General features: G+C 38.1%; 1 long non-coding RNA gene across 2 annotated transcripts in view; it reads right to left on the bottom strand.

Moving 5' to 3' along the window:
• The window catches only part of LOC126409257 (uncharacterized), a 100,406-nt gene that overhangs the window by 14,896 nt on the left and 67,167 nt on the right, over positions 1-18,343 (bottom strand). Inside the window, exon 3 of one of the 2 annotated variants that reach the window (XR_007572164.1) lies at positions 10,033-10,105. The exons of the other annotated variant lie outside the window; for it this stretch is intronic. This is a non-coding gene — a long non-coding RNA (uncharacterized LOC126409257). Of the gene's footprint in view, positions 1-10,032; positions 10,106-18,343 lie in introns of those variants that run through there. 2 annotated transcript variants of the gene reach the window in all.

Below are 18,343 nucleotides of genomic sequence, written 5' to 3' on the forward strand. Positions count from 1 at the left end.
GCAACCAGATGTGCCTTGTACCTTGAAATGGAACCATCAGCAGTGCATTTAAGCTTGTATATCCATTTAGTATCAATAATATTATATTATGGCCGTCGTGGTACTAGACTCCAGGTTTAATTTTATGCAATGCATGTATTTACTGTTGCATAGCATTAATCCAGTGAGTAATGCTGCTGGCTTCCTTGAATGTGGCTGGCTCCTGTTTGACTCCCATCTTTGTTTGAGCGGAGAATGTCTTGTGTTTGAGAGAACCTGACATAGAACAAGTGACCATTTGATGTGAATGAGATGACACACCTGTTATAGAATGGGTGACCATTCTATGCGGGCGTCTTAATGACTGTCAAGCAGGGTGATGATGTCTTGGCTTCCACTTGTGGACGGTTGATCTGGAATGGCAGCAATATGTGGTATGTCTGATTGAGTTTGGATTGCTTCGGTCTGAGCCTCACCTGGTTGGCCCTCTATATTGATTGCTGGAGGGATGACGACACTTTTTGTATGAGAGTCGCTTAGTGTGGTTTGCCCTGGGTCTGTTGTATTGAACTCAGTATTAAAAGGATAATGAAATTTTGATGCCCACTGTTCAAGTTCAGCCTCTTGAAACGATACATCACTGGTGTTGCTGAAGCCTCTAGACTGCTCGTCAAAAATAACATGTCGAGAGATTAACGCTCGCCTTGATTTGGGATCTAGACATACATATCCTTTGTGTTGACTCCCGTATCCAATAAAAATGCATGGAGTTGTCTTTGGTTGAAGCTTGTTGTCATTACTCAATGTCAATAATGGGTAGCACTTGGATCCAAATACTCGAAGAAAGCTATAATTGGGAACTTGATTGAATATCATTCAAAACGGAGATTTCTAATCTAGTATGAGAGTAGGTAGCCGATTGATTATATAGACCACCATTCAAAAGACTTCCACCCAAAACGGATGGTGAAGTTGAGCATCATGAAGCATACTTAATCTTATTTCAACTACATGCCAATTTTTTCTTTCTACAATCCCGTTTTGTTTGGGTGTATAGGGGCATAAAAAATGGTGCACAATTCCCTGGTTTTCCAACTCGTTTTCAAGAATTTTATTGCAAAATTCCCCTCCATTGTCTGATTTAACAGTTTTGATGGTGGTTACCAACTGGTTTTCGACAAGAGTTTTGAAATTGATGAAACACTAATATACGTCACTTTTATTTTTCAATGGAAACATCCAGGTAAATCAGGAATAGTTGTCAACGATAAATAGAAAGTACTTAAAACCATCTTTGCACTCCACCAAGGCTGCTCCCCAAACAACCATGTGAAGGAGTTCAAGAGGTTTAGCAGCATGAAGAGACGACAAGGGAAACGGCAACTTATGCCCCTTTCCAATTAGACAATGTTCACACACCTTCTTTGGAATAGGGATGCTTATTGAGATGTAACTGAGAGCACTAAGCAAAGAAACTATGTTCTTTTAGTAACGGAATATGGCTGCTTATCCATTCCTCATATGACCCTTGAACCTTCTTTGTTTGTTGAGCCACACACACCTTCTTGATGTTATCACTAGATCTAGTCTTTACTTGAAGCGGGTAAAGACCAATACTAGTTTTCGGTCCTCGAAGAAGTACTGTTCCTGTTTTGTGGTCCTTGATCACAAATTCAGACAGAGTAAATTAAAAAATGCAATCGTTGTCAGATGTAGAATGATCACAAAAATCAGATTGTCAGCTATTTTTCATAATAAAATCAGTCCCTTGAATATTAACCAGTAAGTTCCCTACGTGATAAATAGGGAGGCACTTACCGTTTCCAACCATTATGGATTCGGGGCCTGAGTACGTTTGCTTGTTCTCCAGATTTTCATCACTAGCGATAATATTGTTTGTTGCCTCTGTATCTAGATACCAATATTTATCACCCAATTCTTGTACTGTTAAGGCTGAGAATGCGCGAGGATTATTATCTCAGCACAACTTGGCTGTGTGACCCTTGCCACAGTATTGGCACTCGATGATCTTCTTGGATGGTAGGGTAGTTTGCTGGTGGTTCGGCTGTGAAGGATTGTTTGGCTAAAAACCAGTCATTAGATGATTATTGAATTGATTTTGGGCCGGCTGAAGAGACTGGTTTCTACCAAGACCGCCTCTTCCTTGATAATAGCCTCGACCGTCCCCATGTCCACGGCCTCGAATGGTATTGAAGGCTGTTATGGTAACTTGCTTTTCCATAGGTGACTCGGCAACATCAGGTTTCATAAGTTGACGATGTGTTTCTTTATTCAATAAAAGATCATCAAGCTTGGCAAAACTAGGCAATTTTGTTCAGGATATAAGTGATCAAACTTTAATACTTTGATGGAAGTCCATTAACCATGATTTGAACTAAGTCTTCCATTGGCGTATGACAGCCAGCCGCATCAAGAGAATCCACTTAAAATTTAACTTTCTACAAGTATGAAGTCATATCTGAGTTACCTTTCTTGACGAACATCAGTTCTTTCTTCAATAACCTGACTCGCAGTGCAGACAGCGAGGCATAGGATTTTTCTAATGCCATCCAAGCCTCTCACGCTGAGCGAGTCCTGATTCTTTGACCGAGAACAGCTTTGAAAATGGTGGCTTTGATCCAGCTCAAAACCAATTGGTCTGATTTTCTCCACATGGCGAACTCAGGTTTGAGTTCATTTTTGCCATCTTTTGGAATCGTTTTTGATGGAGATTCACCAGATCTATCAACAAACTTCATCAAATCTTGAGATATCATCACAGACTCAAGTTGGCTCCTCTATAGCAAATAATTATCTCTATTTAGCTTCACAGAGATGAGGCTTGCAATTGACGAGAACGATACCATGTGCTTAGTGGTAAGTGGCCTTGATACCATAAAGAAACTAGTAACAAGAGAGAAAGAGAGGAGATGATGACACAATGGAATGAATAACTCTCCTGCATTGATTTCTGCAAGAGTATTTCTTCTCTTTATATAGTATGAATTGTAAAGTGTTACAAGACTTGACGTACAAAGTGTAAACTAACTATGGTAGTACAACAATGATATAACCTTTGATAGGTAACAGAAAGTTTGAATTCAAGCTTTCTTTCCGTAGTTGTAACACTTTACAATTCCTCCTGGCAGGCAAGCAATGTAACATGGCAGATGCAAAGGCCAGTTGTCAGTGCAATCCAACAACACTTAGGAAACAATGACATCCACAACATTATCCATGAAAAAATGACAATAAAAATTAGGAACAACCTTTAAAACATGAATATGGGTAAGAATCACATAAACAAACTACATTTGAAGCAGTGACTTTATTGCCTTCACATGAAAGAGGGAGAAAATATTCTTGTGCATCTTAATGAATTTACTTATTTCTCAACTTCTGAGTAAGAGTGTAAAATAGATGTTAAAAAAAGGCAGCATTCTTGATTAAGATGTTAGCTAGGTCGTATGTTTATTTAGTAACCACAATACTCTTTGAAAGAAAGACAGTTAGGTTAGATAATGCAACTAGTACTCTTTATTTTATGAAAAGAATATGAAAAACTCTGGTACTAGTGAAATGTAAGCAGAAGGACTAGTCGTGGATATGGAGAAAAGAGGTCATACAAAAACCAAGGAAAAAAATTTTCTAAAAAGAACTATCGATTTAAATCAAGAGGATCTAAGAATGATAATAGTGATGTCGATGTGTTTACTGCCATGAGAGTCATACGTCAAGATTTTGCAAAACATTAATGAACTTAGGTGATCATAAGAATCAAAAGAAGACGATATCTATATCAACCTCTTCCTCTATTGGTGTTGCAAAAGCAAAGAGTTTGTTAGAAATAGATGCTAATGAGTATTTATGTTCAGCATATCATGAATATCTATCTTTAACAGATTTCTACATTTTGGATGCAGGTGAATCATATCATATGTGTCCACATTGATAATGGTTTAATTCTTATATTTCTTGTGATGGAGAAACTATTTTTTGGATAATAATACTAAATTCAAAGTTATTAGCATTGAAATTCTAAAAATTAAGATGTTTTATGGAGTATCAATGAAGCATTGTGAGCTACAACATGTCCAAAATTTAATGAAACTTTAATATCTTTAGGGTGCCTAAATGTTGCTGGCTACAATTAACAACATCAAATGGTCCAATTAAATTGTCAAAGGGAATATTAGTTGTAATGAAGCCACAACAAAAGGGCACTTTATATGCATTAATAGGAAGCACTAATGAGACTGGTAAATGAGACTCACATATCTAGGAGAGAAAGGTATGAAAGAGCTCCATAGGATACTTTTGAAAGGGCTCAAGACACATGCCATTAGTTTTTGTGATTGGTGTATACACGGAAAGCAACATCAAGCGAGTTTCGAATTTCGTTCTTACATAAGTAGAGACATCCAATAATATATTCACACAAATGTTTAGGGCACAGTGTAGCATTCTTCTGTAGTTGGATCACACTATTTCATGAGCATCATTAATGATTTTTATTGAATGGTTTGGGTTTACTTTATGAAGCAGAAAAATGAGGTGTTTTGGGAACGGAAAGAACCAAAACCATTATAGAAAAGCAAACAAGAAAACAAATCAAAAATATCTACGAAGCAATAATGAAAGAGAATTTAAAAACCAAGAGTTTGATGAATTCTACAGAGTAGAAAGTATTATTAGGCACTTTACTTGAAAAGGAACAACACAACAGAATGCCATGGTTGAAAGGATAAATCAAACTTCATTAAAGTGTGCTAGATGCATGTGATTAACTACTGCTCTTCCCAAGATATTTTGGATAGAGGCAACAGCCATTACATGTTATTGTAATCAAAACTCATTTGAGTACCATCTACTTCAAGGTGCCTCAAGAGGTTTGGATAAGAAAGACAATAGATTACACTGTTCTTCATATATTTGGATGTATTGCCTATGTTCAAGTCCAAGATAATCAATAAAATACATATTTGCTGTATAAAAAAGGAGTAAAGATTTATAGATTGTGGGATCCAAATAACCCAAGATCTTTTTATTAGTATGAGTGTGGTTTTTGATGGGCACTCTATAATGAAAGGAACCACATCGACACCATTAGATGATGAATCTCAAAAGGATCAGGTTAAGAAGCAAACTATTATGGTGGAGCATCAAAACACAGAATGGAATGATGATGAACTTATTGTTCACACAAGTTCAGAGATAGATGATTCATTCAGTCACATTCAATAGCTATGGTTCAACCAAACAGAACAACAAGGCCACTCCAAAGGTACGTCTACCTGTAATTCAATTGTGTTTGCATTGTTTGATGGTCTTCATGAACCAACGAGCTATGACAAGCCACTCAACATAAAAAAAGATAAATCATTAGTTGATGGCTATGCAAGAAGAAATGAAGTCTCTCCATTCAAATGAAACTTGGGATCTAGTGGAGTTGCCCAAGAGAAAGAAACCCATTGGTTGCAAGTGGGTTTTACAAGAAGAATGAAGCAACATTTGACAATGGAGCTACAAAATAGAAAGCCAAACTTGTCACTATATGATATATGCATGGAAAAAGGAATAGATTGGAATAAGATTTCTTCCCCATCTTTAGGCATACTTCAATCATGTGATACTTATGTTGGTCACATTGCTTAATTTAGAACTACATCAACTTAATATAAACTTTTTCACATGGAGAAGAACAAATTTATGTGAGCAACTTGAAGGCTTTCAAGTCCAAGGCAAAGCAAATTGAGTTTGCAAGTTAAAGAAGTCTTTGTATGGTTTGAAGCAAACTCCACAAGAATAGTACAAATATTTGATTCCATTATGATTAGTCATAATTTTGTTCATTGTGACTATGATTGTCATGTGTATCTCAAGGTACTGAAAGACAGTTCATATGTAATGTTGCCTATATACATTGATGATATGTTAGTTGTTTTTGAAAACAAGTCTAAGCTAATATGGTTAAAGTCACTATCAAGTATAGACTTTGGAATGAAGGATCTTGGTGAAGCAAAGAAGATTCTTGGTATGAAATTCAAGAGAAACATGAAGACTAGCAAGCTATTGGTGAACCAGACAAGTTACATGCAACAACATGGCGGATGCTCGACCGGTCTCAGCACCATTGCTAATTGACTAGAAGTTGACCAAAGATGACAGCCCTAAGTTAAAAGAATAGGTGGAGCAAACAGCAAAAGTACCATACATAAACACTGTAAGTTGTCTAATGTACACCCAACCAGATCTTTGTCAAGTGGTTAGTGTGTGAGCAATTCATGATCAATCCAAGGATGATGCACTCGTTAGCAGTCAAGAATGCCATTAAATATATGCAAATTCACAAGATATATGCAGTTTATTTGATAATTCATCATCACCAGAAGAAATTGGTTATGTGGATGCAAAATATAGTGGAGCTTTAGACCCTAGACAATCAATGGTTGGGTGTCTGTCTACCTTATCGTGGTCCAATTTTGTATTTCAAGGAACCAGAACTCTCTTTACTATGGAAGTTGAATGTATGGGTCTAATAGAAACCAGAGAAAAAGCATTATGGTAAAAGGAGTACTCAGACAACTTTGTTTGGATAAAAAGGGTATGCCGAGGAGCTGCGACAGCTAAAGTGTTATTCATTTAGCCAAAAACCAAGTACTCCATGCTATAAATAAACACATATACATAAGATATTATAAAGTTAGAGAGTGGAAATCATCTGAAGATCCATGTTAGTTTAACCAAGGTAAAGACCGAAGAGAATGGAGCAGATATATTCATATCGGTGGTAACTCGAAGTATATTCTAGAAATGTTTGAACATAATCAACATTGTCGATTCTCATTGATAGTGAGTTGATTCATACAAGCCAAGGTGGAGTTGAGGAGCTATGTATGAGGTCGGTGGAAGCTAAAGATAGTTAATAAGGATGAATAGATTAAGTAGTTAGCCAAGTAAGGATGACGGATTGCCTCAACTTGAAGTCGTAACTGCAATGGCAAAGGATGAAGATAAAAATGGATAACTTGGAGAACAGCTGACATTTTTTTATCCCCATCATTGTTTTTCTATATTGGCTAAGAACGTATCGATATAAAACCTTGCCTAGAAAAGGGTTATATTGGAGGCTTGTACCATGTGCTTCCAATTATTGAAAGAAAAGATAGAGAGGGAGGGAGAGAGTGACAACAGAGAAAAAAAATTAAGCTTTCAAACTTGTTTGAGAGTGGATGTAGGCTTTTTAAACCTAACCACCTTATTTCTTGTGTCTTTTTCTTCCTTACCTTTTTTTTTTCCATATGCTGCTAGCTTAGACTCATATTTTATTCCTGAGAGAGGCATTACATTAGTATCAAACTAGTTATAAGCCATCTTTTACTTAAGGTAATAATCACGATAATTTTCATTGAGATTAGATTATTAACAAGAAAACATGTTTGAAAGCAGCATATCCCTTCCTCTTGACTACACCCTTCTCTACTAACTAAGATTTAATTCTACATGTAGACAAATCATCGTTTTGCTTGATTATATAAATTCACTTGCATCCAATGGTGCTAAAGATATTCTTTTGCATGCAAACATGTTTTCCTTTTTGCATGAACAACTATTTTTTATTGCATATATGGTTTGTTGATATTCTATATAAAGGTTTTCTTGATAAAAATATGTTAGTTCATATGAGTCCATGATCAGACCATGGTTTGTTTCTCAATATTTTGGACTATAGTTTGAAATAAATTACGTTGAGTGTACCATCCATTATCATGTGTCTAAGCTCAAGAGTAAAAGATAGTGAAGTGGGAGAGTTTAAGTCAATTTCAAGATTAACACATGATTGAGTTGGAGATTCAAGGGTAGGACATTCCGTTGTAGAAGTCAATGGAACTGAAGAGTTTGGTGGCTTTCATATTGTTTTGAGGATAGCTGTGGCTATTGATAGATAAGATCATATAAGATGAAATTTCTCAAGTTTAGGCGTTGTTAATTATAGAGGAAGCAGGACAAACATGAATGATGCTAATAGAAGATTTTACTTTCTTTTTGGAACATGAAGGACATTTGTAAACATATGCCTCTAATTTTTGCATCGAGGTTCCATTTTACCTATATTTGTGTTTTGGAACATTTCAAGTCATTGCCCACTATCATAGCGGCTGACTCAAAATACTCGTGTTTTGCCACTAAACCTTGATCTAAAGGGACAACATGATATGTGACACATATATCTAGATGCCATGTGTGTTTTGCATTGGTTTTATAGTCATTACCAGGCTTTCGTAAATCATACAATCTATGGACACATGATTCCTCCTACCATATAGTTGACAAATTATTTAACTATATGCGTTTTGATCTTGTATGCCTACCTTTTCATGAATTTTAAAGCTTGAATTAGATCATCTAACACCTTTATTTATGCCTCTACCTCTGCCATGGGCACAACCACTTCGAGCAAAGAAGCAACTATTGAAAACTCGCTCATTGGTTGTTACTTCTCATTAAGGAGCTCTAAATGTTTCTTTTGATTTATTAGAAGGTTATGGATCTCACAGGATGGGAGAAGATAGTTCAAAGTTGTCATGATGGTGACAAAATTTTCATACTTCCTAGCCATTAAGCACATGCATAACCAAGTCATCCTTGTTTATATTGTCATCAACTGAGCTTTCTCAATCAATGAATAACTTCACATGATTGATATAGCCAACTGTGCAGTTTTCACATTTAGACACATTTTGGAGATTATGCTCAACTTGAATAATCTATAAATTCGACTATGAGACAAATGCTTTCTCAATGAATAAGCACACTTCTTGAGATTATTGTGAAGGATAATTTGGCTGACCACTAATTTAGTGATGGTAGCCTTGATTCAACTCAAAGTTAATCATACTTTATCCTTAACTTTTAGAGGTAGGCATGGATGCGGTTATCCACATATTTGAGAATGTCTTAACTAAACATCATAGATTAAATCTAATATTTTCACAACTATCATTGTTGCAATCAAGCTTCACTATAAATCATTCCAATACACAACTAAAGCAAGAGCCATAGATTGCACTGATATAGAAGACATAGTTTACTTTGATATCGTTAAATGTTGCAATATATGAGAGAAATAAGGGAGAGAGAGAGAGAGGAGATGGCATGTTACGTAGTTCTACTTAAAGACAGCCTACATCTATGACAACATTGACTAACTATCGTACTATCACAAATAAAACATCAAGAGGTATAACTGTTGTGTGATTCCAAAGTGTGCAGATAAGTTCGATAAACCCATTTGAATTTGACAAGTGTGTTCACATTACATATCAGAACAAGTTATGTGATCTAACATTTCCTTTCTAGCTTAGATCAGAGCTCTACTTATAGAATGATTGTCTTCTATATGATGCTTTATCAACACAACAGACCATTCTTGCATTTGTCTATTCTTCTTCATATTCATATGATTTTTGCATTCAATAGCTTCATCTTTCCATTGCCACCATCAACTTCTTTTATTAATTATTTATAGCTTTCTTTAACTGCTCTAATAACCTCACCCCCAACCCCGTGTCTCTTCCCCCATCCGCCCGCCCCCTCCCCCCCCCCCCCAAAAAAAAAAAAAGGGGCAAGGGGACCAGGATAGTTTGGTGAATTTTTGTTTTAGAACGCTGGTCAAACAAAAAATACTCTGTTGTCTTAAGTGTAACATCCTGAAAGTACCCCAATTTTTTTTATATTCATTCATTCATGGGTGTAGCACGACATTTATAATCACATGACCTATGTAGTTGGCATTGGTCTGGTCCATCATAAAGCATGTAAAGATAATTTATTGTGTATTAGCACATGACGTGATCTATCCTAGGCAGTTAATGGTTCTAATCAATCTAAAGACCAGGTTTACATTCATTGATAGTATAGTTCACAACCAAACACATGTCTGGAAGTCTATACCAATAAAAATCAACCTTATAATTTACATATTGATGGCCCCACCACTAGTTATGTAGTTGCAAACCCCATATATATATATATATATAATAACAGTTGCATAAAAATTTGCACACCAAAACAGTTAGATCTTCCATGATTTTCCTTGCTCATTGTTGTGGGGCACCAAAATCACCTGAAAAATAATATTTTCAAAGCATGAGTATGCTTTCACATATTTGATAGGCTCACACACGAGGTGTGTGAAGATGTCACTCACACATACACAACAATATGTTACAACATTATAACAGGAGGATATTCAAACCATGTATAAGATATATAAGCAAGGATATCTATCAATATCATTCATGCATTACTTTATTTTGTCATCATTGAATATTAACCCGTAAAGCACAAGCTCAGGTGATATATTTGATTTCATGATCATCTCTTAATCATTTCCACCTATTTTTAAGTACTGCTGTAGTTAGTTTTCCCACCAATAGAACCCAGTGATGAGTTCCCTGTTAACAGATTCGGAGGGCAAAGGGGGGAAACAAGGGATTTACCGTGCCTGGTCCCTTTGGACCTAGACCCTAATGAGTCGGAGCTTTACATTGGGTTGATAGTCTAGTCAAACTTCACATGTTTGAGCAGGATTACTAGGATTACTGCCTAAATCACTCCCACCGAGTCTTCTCCAGTGGCACATGATAGAGAAATAAGAACTGCAATCATTAAATTTCCTAGAAACCATCATACTCTTCCAATTTCTCCGCCATGCATATTTGTTTCCATGGGAAAAGTTGGACATTTTCCAAATCATCATTAATTTCCATGTTGATAAAAAGCTAGCTTTGCCACCCACATGCAGGATGCCTTTATTTTTTTGGCCTCCAGAAAATAGCTAGCCTGCAAAAAATTTAGGGCAGAACAAAGAAGAGATGCATTTCTAAATGGGAAAATAATGGACAGACACTAATATTAAATAATTTGTTTGGATTAAAGGGGTCAGATCCATCATATAATAAGTTTGGATTCAGACTCAGACTCCTACTTTTTAAATAATCTATATCTAATCGGGTCGAATCTTTTTCCTGAATCTTGGGCTCGGATGTTGAAGTGTTCGGATACAGAAGGAGACCAGCTTATGTAGCCTGACCATCTGCAAGATATGACCAAAAAGGTAGAAATATACATATATATATATATATATATATATATACCAAATTTGTATATGATAAGTGCCAGGTCTGCATCGTTTAAAACATCCAATTGCTTAAAAAAAGGACCAGTATATAGGCACCAAAATATTCCAGCAATACCTCAATGTCGGCATGGAAAAAGATCAGCTTGTAGTGAAGCCTGAAAACCCAGCATCGAAAGGTCTCCAAGAAGGGGCATGGTGGAGCCCAGCAGAAGGGTTTCCTGAACATTGCTTTGCAGTTTGTAACCTGCAACATGTTACCAATTAGTTTGCTGATTTTTTCTCCGGTTGTACATCGGAGAAGAAAGATTGAATGCAGTAGATCGGGCGGTTAAGTAGCTAGCTGGAGCTTCTGGCCAATGAAATAATTAAGTTGTCACTGAAGATACATATAATTAACAACGAAGAACACATGAAATAATTTAGAAAGTTAGAAGCACTACCCACCTGCATAAGAAAGGAAGAGGGAGCCGGCTGTGCCAAGAGAAGTGAAGCCCATGTACAAGGCATGGGAGGGGGAACCCGCCGTGAAAAGGCTGGTGGAAGGAGGATTCATTAGTGCAAATCCAATCAGCAGGTTATACTTAATCCTGCTACTCCGAGATGATACACTTCTTTCCAGCCCAGTTTGCGCTTCAATTTTGACAAAATCACACGCTAATTTCAGACCGATGCAACAAACAGAGACATGGAGACGCAAGAAGGTTACAGCCTCAAGGAAATTGCAAATGGGCTAGTTAACAAGTCTCACCATCATCGGACGCCTCCTCTCGGCTACTAATCCTCCCGTCAACTCTTCCTTGATCAAGGTCTGCCACCACCTCCTTCATGAAGGTCATTTCTTTCCTTCTTTTCTTCCTTGCAGATGTCTCCCTCTCCCTCTCTTTCTCCGACACGATGACGACGGTCTCAGCAGCGAAAAGATAATGAGAGGACGAGGTCTTCCTTGCAGATGTCTTCGTCTTAATTTCGTTTTTCCTTCTTCGTCATTGCTCTTCAATTCACGTTAATTTCTCCTTTCTGGCTCTCCCATTCCTGCTGATTTCATTCTTCGTCTTCGCACGCTCTCTCTCTCTCTCTAACCGCGACACGACAGCAACGAGGTCTGACGGGAAAGAATGGGAGGACAAGGGCCGGGAAGGTGCCGCAGTGCTTCCTGTAAATTTCGGGTTTCAATCTCCATCCTTGCTCTCTCACTTTCACGTTAGTTTCTCCCTCCTTGCTCTCTGGCTTCCTCCTAATTTCGTTTCATCCTCGCACGTTCTCTCTCTCTCTCTCTCTCTCTGAATTTCATCTTTAACGGGCAGAACAGCCGATCGACTCTCTCTCTCTCACAATTGCAAAAGCTCGTTCATAAAAAACTTACAATATTGATTTAACGAGAGCAGATCCTTACTTTAAAATGGTAAAACAATTGAAGGAAGACTTTAAAATGTGATGCCCCAAACTACCTTCAAATACATTGAAGTGGATAAATATTGTGGTTGTTTATTTACATGTTTAAATATAAGGATCGAAAATTTGATGGAAAGCTTCTATAAATTGCTATTATACACCACTTATATATACATAATATATATTCTTTAAATATTATTTTATTTGCTAATATTGTTTTTTTGGTTTTGAATTTTTTGTAAAATGTGTATATGATAGTATTGTTTTTTTGCCTATTCGTAATAAATTCACATGCTAATTTCAGAACCGATGCAACAAACAGAGACATGGAGACGCAAGAAGGTTACAGCCTCAAGGAATTGCAAATGGGCTAGTTAACAAGTCTCACCATCATGGACGCCTCCTCTCGGCTACTAATCCTCCCCTCAACTCTTCCTTGATCAAGGTCTGCCACCACCTCCTTCATGAGGTCATTTCTTTCCTTTCTTTTCTTCCTTGCAGATATCTCCCTCTCCCTCTCTTTACCGACACGACGACGACGGTCTCAGCAGTGAAAAGATAATGAAAGGACGAGATCTTCCTTGCAGATGTCTTCGTCTTAATTTCGTTTTTTCATTGCTCTCTCAATTCACGTTAATTTCTCCTTTCTGGCTCTCCCACTTCCTGCTTATTTCATTCTTCGTCTTCGCACGCTCTCTCTCTCTCTCTAACCGCGACACGACAGCAACGAGGTCTGACGGGAAAGAATGAGAGGACAAGGGCCGGGAAGGTGCCGCAGTGCTTCCTATAAATTTCGGGTTTCAATCTCCATCCTTGCTCTCTCACTTTCACGTTAGTTTCTCCCTCCTTGCTCTCTGGCTTCCTGCTAATTTCGTTTCGTCTTCGCACGTCTCTCTCTCTCTCTCTCTCTGAATTTCTTCTTTACCGGGCAGAACAGCCGATCGACTCTCTCTCTCTCACAATTACAAAAGCTCGTTCATAAAACAATTACAATATTGATTTAACGAGAGTAGATCCTTACTTAAAAATGGTAAAACAATTGAAGGAAGTCTTTAAAATGTGATGCCCAAACTACCTTCAAATACATTGAAGTGGATAAATATTGTGGTTGTTTATTTACATGTTAAATATAAGGATCGAAAATTTGATGGAAAGCTTCTATAAATTGCTATTATACACCCTTATATATACATATATATTCTTTAAATATTATTTTATTGATTAATATTGTTTTTTTGGTTTTGAATTTTTTGTAAAATGTGTATATGATAGTATTGTTTGCCTATTCGTAATAAATTCAGCTTTTGACAAAATCACATGCTAATTTCAGACCGCTGCAACAAACAGAGACATGGAGACGCAAGAGGTTACAGCCTCAAGGAAATTGCAAATGGGCTAGTTAACAAGTCTAACCATCATCGGACGCCGCCTCTCGGATACTAATCCTCCCGTCAACTCTTCCTTGATCAATGTCTGCCACCACCTCCTTCATGAAGGTCATTCTTTCCTTTCTTTTCTTCCTTGCAGATATCTCCCTCTCCCCTCTTTCACCGACACGACGACGACGGTCCCAGCAGCGAAAAGATAATGAAAGGACGAGGTCTTCCTTGCAGATGTCTTCGTCTTAATTTCGTTTTTCCTTCTTCGTCATTGCTCTCTCAATTCACGTTAATTTCACCTTTCTGGCTCTCCCACTTCCTGCTGATTTCATTCTTCGTCTTCGCACGCTCTCTCTCTCTCTCTAACCACGACACACGCAACGAGGTCTGACGGGAAAGAATGAGAGGACAAGGCCGGGAAGGTGCTGCAGTGCTTCCTGTAAATTTCGGGTTTCAATCTCCATCCTTGCTCTCTCACTTTCACGTAGTTTCTCCCTCCTTGCTCTCTGGCTTCCTGCACATTTGTTTCGTCCTCGCACGCTCTGTCTCTCTCTCTCTGAATTTCATCTTTACCGGGCAGAAAGCCCGATCGACTCTCTCTCTCTCACAATTACAAAAGCTCGTTCATAAAACAACTTACAAGTGATTTAACGAGAGCAGATCCTTACTAAAAAATGGTAAAACAATTGAAGGAAGACTTTAAAATGTGATGCCCCAAACTACCTTCAAATACATTGAAGTGGATAAATATTGTGGTTGTTTATTTACATGTTAAATATAAGGATCGAAAATTGATGAAAGCTTCAAAATTGCTATATACACCACTTATATATACATATATATTATTTAATATTATTTTATTGCTAATATTGTTTTTTTGGTTTTGAATTTTTTGTAAAATGTGTATATGATAGTATTGTTTTTTTGCCTATTCGTAATAAATTCAGCTTTTGACAAAATCACATGCTAATTTCAGACCGATGCAACAAACAGAGACATGGAGACGCAAGAAGGTTACAGCCTCAAGCAAATTGCAAATGGGCTAGTTAACAAGTTCACCATCGTCGGACGCCTCCTCTCGGTACTAATCCTCCCTCAACTCTTCCTTGATCAAGGTCTGCCACCACCTCTTTCATGAAGGTCATTTCTTTCCTTTCTTTTCTTCCTTGCAGATATCTCCCTCTCCCTCTCCTCTCTTTCACCGACACGACGACGACGGTCTCAGCAGCGAAAAGATAATGAAAGGACGAGGTCTTCCTTGCAGATGTCTTCGCTTAATTTCGTTTTTCCTCTTCGTCATTGCTCTCTCAATTCACGTTAATTTCACCTTTCTGCTCTCCCACTTCCTGCTGATTTCATTCTTCGTCTTCGCAACTCTCTCTCTCTCTCTAACCACGACACACAGCAACGAGGTCTGACGGGAAAGAATGAGAGGACAAGGCCGGGAAGGTGCGCAGTGCTTCCTGTAAATTTCGGGTTTCAATCTCCATCCTTGCTCTCTCACTTTCACGTTAGTTTCTCCCTCCTTGCTCTCTGGCTTCCTGCAATTTTTTTCGTCCTCGCACACTCTGTCTCTCTCTCCTCTGAATTTCATCTTTACCGGGCAGAACAGCCGATCGACTCTCTCTCTCACAATTACAAAAGCTCGTTCATAAAACAACTTACAATATTGATTTAACGAGAGCAGATCCTTACTTTAAAAATGGTAAACAATTGAAGGAAGACTTTAAAATGTGATGCCCAAACTACCTTCAAATACATTGAAGTGGATAAATATTGTGGTTGTTTATTTACATGTTTAAATATAAGATCGAAAATTTGATGGAAAGCTTCATAAATTGCTACTATACACACTTATAAACATATATATCTTTAAATATTATTTTATTTGCTAATATTGTTTTTTTGGTTTGAATTTTTGTAAAATGTGTATATGATAGTATTGTTTTTTGCCTATTCGTAATAAATTCAGCTTTTGACAAAATCACATGCTAATTTCAGACCGATGCAACAAACAGAGACATGGAGAGCAAGAAGGTTACAGCCTCAAGGAAATTGCAAATGGGCTAGTTAACAAGTCTCACCATCATCGGATGCCTCCTCTCAGCTACTAATCCTCCCCTCAACTCTTCCTTGATCAAGGTCTGCCACCACCTCTTCATGAAGGTCATTTCTTTCCTTTCTTTTCTTCCTTGCAGATATCTCCCTCTCCATCTCTTTCACCGACACGACGACGACGGTCTCAGCACAAAAGATAATGAAAGACGAGGTCTTCCTTGCAGATGTCTTCGTCTTAATATCGTTTTCCTTCTTCGTCATTGCTCTCTCAATTCACGTTAATTTCTCCTTTCTGGCTCTCCCACTTCCTGCTGATTTCATTCTTCGTCTTTGCACACCTCTCTCTCCTCTCTCCTCTAACCACGACACAACGGCAACGAGGTCTGACGGGAAAGAATGAGAGGACAAGGGCCGGAAGGTGCCGCAGTGCTTCCTGTAAATTTCGGGTTTCAATCTCCATCCTTGCTCTCTCAACATTCACGTTAGTTTCTCCCTCCTTGCTCTCTGGCTTCCTGCTAATTTTGTTTCGTCATCGCACGCCTCTGTCTCTCTTCTCTGAATTTCATCTTTACCCGGCAGAACAGCCGATCGACCCTCCTCTCTCACAATTACAAAAGCTCGTTCATAAACAACTTACAATATTGATTTAACGAGAGCAGATCCTTACTTTAAAAATGGTAAAACAATTGAAGGAAGACTTTAAATGTGATGCCCCAAACTACCTTCAAATACATTGAAGTGGATAAATATTGTGGTTGTTTATTTACATGTTTAAATATAAGGATCAAAAATTTGATGGAAAGCTTCTATAAATTGCTATTATACACACTTATATAAACATATATATTCTTTAAATATTATTTTATTGCTGATTTTTTTTTTTTGTTTTGAATTTTTTGTAAAATGTGTATATGATAGTATTTTTTTTTTGCCTATTCGTAATAAATTCAGCTTTGACAAAATCACATGCTAATTTCAGACCGATGCAACAAACAGAGACATGGAGAAGCAAGAAGGTTACAGCCTCAAGGAAATTGCAAATAGGCTAGTTAACAAGTCTCACCATCATCGGACGCCTCCTCTCGGCTACTAATCCTCCGTCAACTCTTCCTTGATCAAGGTCTGCCACCACCCCTTCATGAAGGTCATTTCCTTTCCTTTCTTTTCTTCCTTGCAGATGTCTCCCTCTCGACACGATGAGACGGTCTCAGCAGCGAAAAGATAATGAGACGACGAGGTCTTCCTTGCAGATGTCTTCGTCTTAATTTCGTTTTTCCTTCTTCGTCATTGCTCTCTCAATTCACGTTAATTTCTCCTTTCTGGCTCTCCCACTTCCTGCTGATTTCATTCTTTGTCTTCGCACGCTCTCTCTCTCTCTCTAAACCGCGACACGACAGCAACGAGGTCTGACGGAAAGAATGAGAGGACAAGGGCCGGGAAGGTGCCGCAGTGCTTCCTGTAAATTTCGGGTTTCAATCTCCATCCTTGCTCTCTCACTTTCACGTTAGTTTCTCCCTCCTTGCTGTCGCGACCCAAATTTTGACACCAAAAATTTTCTTTCATTTTTATAATAGCGGAAGCAATATTGAGTCATGACCAGAACATAAAGAAATCAGACATGGTTTTATTTCAATAATAAAATACTTGGACCCAACAAAAAAATAAACACAAGTCCCCAAAACCGACGCAGTGTCCAGAATGCCAATGCTCGTCCATCACAAGACTGAGGTCGTCGCTCCAAAGCCAAAATCTATCAAGGACTAACTGTAGAGATAGAAAGAAGGGTCAGAATTCCTCTGAGTATGAGAAAATCCAGCCATTAATGGAACATGGCCAAAATAATATTTGTTTCGTAAAATGATTCCAAAAATTCTTATGAACTACAACCATAAGTTTTTCCAAAACTTAACACATATCAAAGTTACATCACATCATCAAAGACAAAACGAGGTGTGCACAACCTCCAAAATTTCGTAGGCTTCCAACCGTGGTTCTATGACAATGTCATAGTCATCGTGTCGAGCAACAGAAATCCCCGTGGGCACTCACGGGCAGAACAGAACATCTCTTCACCAGGCGATCTAACGGATCGAGGGTACCTGAAGTGAAGCCTCCTGAGATATCCCAGATCGCCGCTGCAAGCAGCATGGTCTCTCTAGGAACCCGGGTGGAGAGACCAGGAGTCTCGCTCCCAAACAGAAACAGAACAGAATCCCGAGCCCTTGTGCCGCCCAATACCCTGTGGGCCCTCCAGTACAGCCAGAGGAGTGTGACCACTACCTCCTGGGACGAAACCAAACACTGGACAAAACAGAAAGCTCGCACTCGCATAAACCATCGTACAAAGTCCACGTTTCGCCTTCGAATTTCAAAAGTGAGGGTTTGCCAATGT

This window comes from Nymphaea colorata, unplaced genomic scaffold (genome assembly GCF_008831285.2).
Source record: "Nymphaea colorata isolate Beijing-Zhang1983 unplaced genomic scaffold, ASM883128v2 scaffold0001, whole genome shotgun sequence".
NCBI classification, from domain to species: domain Eukaryota; kingdom Viridiplantae; phylum Streptophyta; class Magnoliopsida; order Nymphaeales; family Nymphaeaceae; genus Nymphaea; species Nymphaea colorata.